We start from the raw sequence: 7,500 nt of genomic DNA, 5'->3' as shown, positions 1-7,500 counted from the left end.
CCCACACACCAAAATTTGTTTTTGGGTTTCTTTTTATTTTTATGACCCCTCCCTACATGCCCGGACAACTTGTGTGCTTCTACGATCTCCCCTAGTGATGATTAGGGTGCCTCCCTTTCGTGCTTTTCGATCATGAAAAGAGGGAAAATTTAAAAGCCCCCGGATCTTTCCTTCCCCAAATGTCCATAGCTGGCTTTGTTGTTCCTAGTGCTCCTTTCGGAATGTTTTCGTGGGGGCAAGTATGAACAAAAACTAAAAAAATTTTATCTTTTGAATTAAAACGGCCATGTTTTTGAAAACCACAAAGAAAATCCCTTGTTTTAAACATAAACGAAACATAACCGTTTCCCTACTCAAAAAAAAAGAGTTTTATGAACGTACGATACATTTTGCGCTAAAAAATTGCGCGTCCCGGTCTATGGATTTTTTACTTTTTTCCTCCACCGGACTACATGGGAATTTAATGCTATTTTTATTTTGAAAAAATATCATTCAAATTAGGGTGTTTTCCGTCATGAAAAAAACCTTTGGTTTAAACCCGGTTTTTTTTTTCGCACCCCCACACCAAATCCTGAAATCCCCCAAAAGAAAAACAATGTGTACCCATTTTGCAATGTAAAAGACAGACGGGATGAACCCCCCCCCCCCCCATCGGAAACGGCCGAAAGTTTGGGAGTTGGGAAAGCTAATCTCCCATTAAGAGGATGGAGAGAGCGTTGCAGTGAAAAAAGCCTGTTGGTTTAAAAAAGGCAGAAAAAATTTGGGTTGGTCAATCTGCATTCACGTTTTGATTCAACGCCTTTTTTTTTGGGGAAAGGGTTCGTCGAAAACGATATCCCTCGTTTGCAAAAAATAATACTCAAAATCTGGGAAGGAAACGGTACAAAAGGGGCAAATTATCAACCCTTTTTCATAAAGACATCCCAGAGGTTCCCAAAAATTTGTGCTATAAATGGCTTACTGGGAAAAAGGGGTGCAACAGAATGGTCTTGAGGGGGAATTTAAGAAAAAGGGGGAAAGTCTATTTTCCTTTTTTTATTTTAAGTAAAAGAAAACGAAACGAACCCAAAATTGGGGTTTTTTTAATTTTATGAGGAAACTGGAAACCCCTAAATTTTCCCATACAGACCATGATACGATTTTTTTAATGTATGGCTTGCGTTTTTTACATAGGATTTGTGTACATAGGGGGCAGACTTGCTAATGATCTAACCTTTCATTGTGCCCCCTTTCCCCTCCATATTCTTTTGTTTCAAATATGAATTTTGGGTAATTTGTTTACTTTTGTCATGCACCCCCTTTTTAATTCGGGATTTCCCCTCTCTTCTTTCCTAATTCCCTTTCCCTCCCCCCCTTACCCCCGTGGGGAGCCCTTTAGATTAGCTTTTCAACTGTTGTGTTAGTTTTTCTTGGGGGTTTTCCCCAGTGTTTTACGGGCAGTTATTTTTAATTCCCCCCCAACAAGCCCTATCTAATTTGGGATGTTAGGGATAAAAAATGGGGCCCAAAAATGCCTGCCCAAAAGGGGTTTACGCTTTTACTTTCGTAAATTTAGCCCCCGGGAAAAACAAAAGAGCTGTAAATAACGCCAAGGATCAGTCGTTTGCAAATATGTGAATTATTCAACATCCGTCAGTTTAAATTCCCCATCCCCTTCTCACAAAATAAAACACTTTTTCAGGCAGCCGACCACCACCCCCCTTTCCCCCCCCCAAAACCCGACCCCCCGCCCCCTTTCCCCACCCTTCGCCCCAACCCCGTCCCCCTTTCCCCCCCTCCCCCCAAATCCCTCAGGGCCACAAAAATCTCCTGGCAGCTGACAGACACAAAGACTTGGCTGAAGTGAAAACATCCCTGACCTTTCGTGACCTGCTTCGGGGGGGTCCTGAGCTAAAAACCACCTGGCTGCCTCATCCTTCCGCCAGGTAGAAGGGGGAAAGAGTTTAGGATGGGGGGAGGGGGGGAGGGAGGAGCCCCCTACCTAGGGCCTTTCCCCTCTGGCCCTTGTTTTAAATCACCCTAGTTTAACTTAATGTTCTCGTAAGATTTAGAACCCGAAAACATTTCTCAAGAGGGAACTCCCTTCCCCCCTTGCAACCGGGCTCCAAAAGTTAGGTAAATTTTTAGTGAAGAAAAAAGTTGGGGAATCTTTCCGACTTCGTGTGTTCGTAGACCCTTTAAAACCCCTTTTAAAAGAGGTAGGGGAAAAATTTTTTGGGGTTTTTAGGGGGGACTCCATGTTCCCCAAAACTTTGGTTTTTAAACTATTTTTAAACAAGATATGGGAATTTGAAATTAAAGTCAAGTTTTAATTCTGAAAAAAAAATGGAATTCAAAACTTCGTAAAAAGGAAAACCAAGAGTAGGATGTAATTTTATATTAAAAATATGTGAACCACAAAACGAGTGTTATAGATCTTTTTTTTCGTGGTGGGGTTTCATGTGGGTTTTTTCATGCGTCTGCCATTTAAACTTTTTAAAATTAGAAAATTCAATTTTTAAAAAGTATATAAATATTAATATTAAAACTTTGGGGTTTTTGGTGGGTTTTTGAAGTTCTTTTTTAAAACAATAGGTGTAATCATATACAACATTAAACATATCAAATATATTCTTACTATTACTTTTTTTTTTGTTATTATTATTTATACACCAGCACACAAACACATAATATATATATATATAATATTATATATATATATATATATATATATTATATATATATATTTTATAATATATATCGTTTTTTTTTATTTTTTTTATTTATTTTTTATAAACTAATATTTATATATATACTATATATATATATATATATATAATAATAATATATATATTATATAATATCTTATAATAACCCACCCCACACCCACACACACACACACCTATATATATATATATATATATATATATATATTTTAAATATATAATTATATTATATATTATAAAATATATATATATATTATATAATTATAAATAATATATTTTTATATATTATATATTATATTATATAATATTATTTATTATATATATATATATTATTATATTTTGTTTTTTTTTTTTATTTTATATATATTATATAATCTTATCTATCTATTATCTATCTTTATATATTTGTTTATATATATATATATATATATATAATATATTTATAATATAATTATATATTAATATATTATATTTATTATAATTTTATATAATATGTTTGTGTGTGTGTGTGTGTGTGTGTGTGTTTATATATATCTATATATCTATATCTATCTATCTATTATTATCTATATATATATTATATATATATAAAAATTATATATAATATTATAAATTATATATATATATTTTTAGTATATATATATATATATATATATATATATATTATATATATTTTTTTTTTTTGTTGTATATTATTATTCTTATATCTATATCTATCTATCTATATATTTTATATATTTATATTATTTTATATATATATTATATCTATATATATTTAATTATATCTTATTATGTATTATGTTTATATATATATATATATATAATATATATATTATATTTTATATATATTCCTTTAAAATGTAATGTATGTTTATGTACCATATCTTATATAAAATATCATCTCTTTTATATATCCTATATATCTCTATATATATACTATTATATTATATGTATTCTGTTATTATAGATTATCCCCACAAACCCAAAACAAAAAAACACCACTTTAACACCCCCCAAACACCCCCAAACCTTATATTTTTATATATATATATATATATATCTGTATCTATATATATATTATATTTTTATAACACACACACACACACACACCAAACACACACCCACACCACACACACACACCACACACAACACCCCACACACACACCAAAACCACATATATATATATATATATATTATTATTATATATATATTTATATATATATATATATCTATAAAAATACAAAACAACAAAAAAAAAAAAAAAAAAAAAAAAAACCCCAATATATATATATATTATATATATATATTTTATTTTATATATATTATATATATATATATATATATCTATTATCGTTATATATATTAAAATTTAATCTTAATATATATATATATATATAAATATATATATATTGTTTTGTTTTTTATTATATATATATTATATATTTATATACTATATATCTCTATTATCATCTTATTTTATTATATACTATCTATATTTTATTATCTTATATTATATATTTATTATATATTATATATTATCTATATTGTTTTTTTTATTTATAATCTTCTATTCTTATCTCTATTATATTTTTCTTCTATCTACTTTCTATCTCTTCATCATATATTCTATCCTTTAAAATCTCTATATCAAATTTCATATATCTTTTCTCTTACTTCTCTTTCTCTATATATATCTCCATCTCTCTCTATATCTCTATCTCTCTACTATCTCTCTCTCTTATTCTCTTCTCTACTAATATACTCTTCTATTATCTATCTATATCTTACTTCTTTATTTCTCATCTCTCTATCTCTCTTTTACTCTCTCTCTTCTCTCTCCTTCTCTCTCTCATCTCTCCTCTCTCTCTCTCTCTCTCTCTCTCTTTTCATCTCCCCTTTCTCTACTCTTCTTCTTCTTTTCTGTCTCTTCTCTTTCCTCTATTTTTATCTATCTTCTCTTCTTTCTATCTCTCTCTATCTCTATCTCTCTTTCTCTCTCTCTCTCTCCGCCCGCTGCTCGCTCGTGGTATGTATCTTCTCTCTCTCTCTCTATTATTTTATCTATCTTTTATCTTCTTTTCTTTATTTTTTCATCCCGACGATGTGTGGTGGTTTTTTTTTATATATCTATTCTTATATATTATTATTTTATATATATATTCCCTCTATTCTTTCTTCTCTTATATCCTTTTTATATTATCTCTAATATCTGTAGTCTCTTTTATCTATCCTTATTCTCTACTTCTCTCTCTCTCTCTTTCTACTTCTCTCTCTCATCTTTCTCTATCTTTTTGTGTGTGTGTGTTGTGTGTGTGTGTGTGTGTGTGTGTGTGTGTGTGTGTGTTTGTGTGTGGTGTGTGTGTGTGTGTGTTTTGTGTGTGTGTGTGTGTATCTATTTCTCTACTTTTTCTATCTTTTCTCTCTATCTTTATCTTTCTCTCTATATATCTATCTATCTCTTCTCTTTGGCTTGCCCCTTGTTACCTCATTGTCTCATTATTCTATCTTATATCCATCTATCTATTCTTCTCTTCTATCATACATCCTCATCCATACATCTATATCTATCTCTTATTATCTATAATATTATTACTCTATTCTCTCTACTATCTCTTTATATATCTTTCATACTACATCCCACCCCTCATCCCTACATCTATTGTATTATATATCTATATTATTATATCTTTCTATATATATTATCATATATACATATTATCTATATATATTATACTTATTCTTATTATAATTTTATATATCTATATATCTATTTTTATCTTTTATAGATGATGTTCGATTTGTATATAATATATCCCCCCCACCCACACACCCCCATCTCTATCTATATATTATATTTCTATCTCTCTTTATTCTCTTCTATATTTTATATTATATCTTTATTATCTTATATATATTGATAGTGATTAGATGATAGCTTGATCGATATATATATACCCCACACACACACACACCACCCCCACACACATATATTTTATATATCTTCTTTTATTATTATTCTATCTTATAATATTCTATTCTTCCCATATATTTATTATATTCTATATATATATTATATATATTATTATATATATTCTATTCATGTATCTATATTATCTTTTTATCTATATCTCTTTATCTCTTTTATATATTCCTTTGTTTTAATATTATATATCTTTATATCTTTTATTCTTTCTCTATCTTCTCTCTCTATCTCTATCTCTCTCTTCTCTCTATCTCTTCTATTGGTGTGTGGGGTGTGTGTGTGTGTGTGTGTGTGTTATTATATCTTCTATCTATATCTATCTATCTTCTATCTATATATTTAATTATATATTATCTCTTCTAATTCTATTTATTCTCTTTCTATCTTCTATATCTCTTCTCCTATTATATCTCTATCTATCTGTCTATTCTATTCTATCTAATTCTATTAATTATCTTATATATATCTTCTATCTCTCTATCTGTGTGTGTGTGTGTGTGTGTGTGTGTTTTCTATATTTAAAATTCTATCTTCTTCTCTCTCTCTCTCTATTATCATATCTCTCATATCTCTGTTTTCTCTCTATCCCATCTTTCTGTTTTACCCCCACCCCCCCCCCATCCCCCCACCCCACCCCCACCCCCCACCCCCGATATTATCGTCTATTATATATCTTCTATTAATTCTATTCTATACTTATATTCTATATATATATATTGTATATATATGCATGACTGCTTGTATACACACCTAACTACATGAACACACGCACGAAAAACACGCATACATAGTCAAGCACTGTGTATGTGTGTTGACTATGTTTGAATTTTGTCTGTAGTTCATGATTAGCATCCTTAGCTCTCTGTTTCTGGTTACTGAGTATGAATCTTCAGAATTACTTGCCAGCTATTAACACATTGAAGTCTTTAGATATTCAATATTCTATACTGAGCTTGCTTTAGAACACTTGAAAGTTTTCTTACCATTAAAGCCGAAACGTTTCGGGAAATGGCAGATCTCAATGAAAAACCTCAATGAAAAATTTCCCAGCTACCATCTTTTGAAAAGGTAAAGACTCTACTGAACACATCGATTATGTCGGTAAGAAAATCCACATACTTGTATAACAACTATAAAAATTACATCCCTACACATCTTTTGAGTTTTCCATTTGCCTACAGAAGATGTTTTGAGTTTCCCATTTCTTGCAGAAGTGTTATAACGCATTCTCATATTCTACGAGATCACTATAATCTTGTTATAACTAGGGTGATTAAAACAAGGCCAGATGGGAAGGCTAGGTAGAGCTCCTCCCTTACCCCCCTCACCCCATCCTAAACTCTTTCACCTTCTCACCTGGCGGAAGGATGAGGCAGCCAGGTGGTTTCTAGCTCAGGATCTCCGAAGCAGGTCACGAAAGGTCAGGGATGTCTTCACTTCAGCCAAGTCTTTGTGTCTGTCAGCTGCCAGGAGATTATGTGGACCTTGATGACTTGGGGGGAGGGGGGGTAAGGAGACAGGTTGGGTGCGAAGGGTAGGGATAGGGTCGGGCGTCGGGTCTTGTGAGGGTGAGTGGTGGTCGGCTGTCTGAGAAAGTGCTTTATGTTGTGAGAAGCGATGGGGAAGTTAACTGACTGGATGTATGAATAATTCACATATTTGCGACGACTGATCCATTGGCTGTTATTTTACAGCTCGTTTGATTTCCCCGAGGGCTTGATTTACGTAGTGAAGCGTCAACCCTCTTGGCAGCGCACTTTTGGCTTCATTTATTATGCTAATCATACCAATTATGATAGGGCTTGTTGGAGG

The sequence above is a fragment of the Penaeus monodon genome, chromosome 7 (assembly GCF_015228065.2).
Source record: "Penaeus monodon isolate SGIC_2016 chromosome 7, NSTDA_Pmon_1, whole genome shotgun sequence".
In the NCBI taxonomy this organism is placed as follows: Eukaryota; Metazoa; Arthropoda; class Malacostraca; order Decapoda; family Penaeidae; genus Penaeus; species Penaeus monodon.
This window is presented reverse-complemented; position numbering follows the sequence as displayed.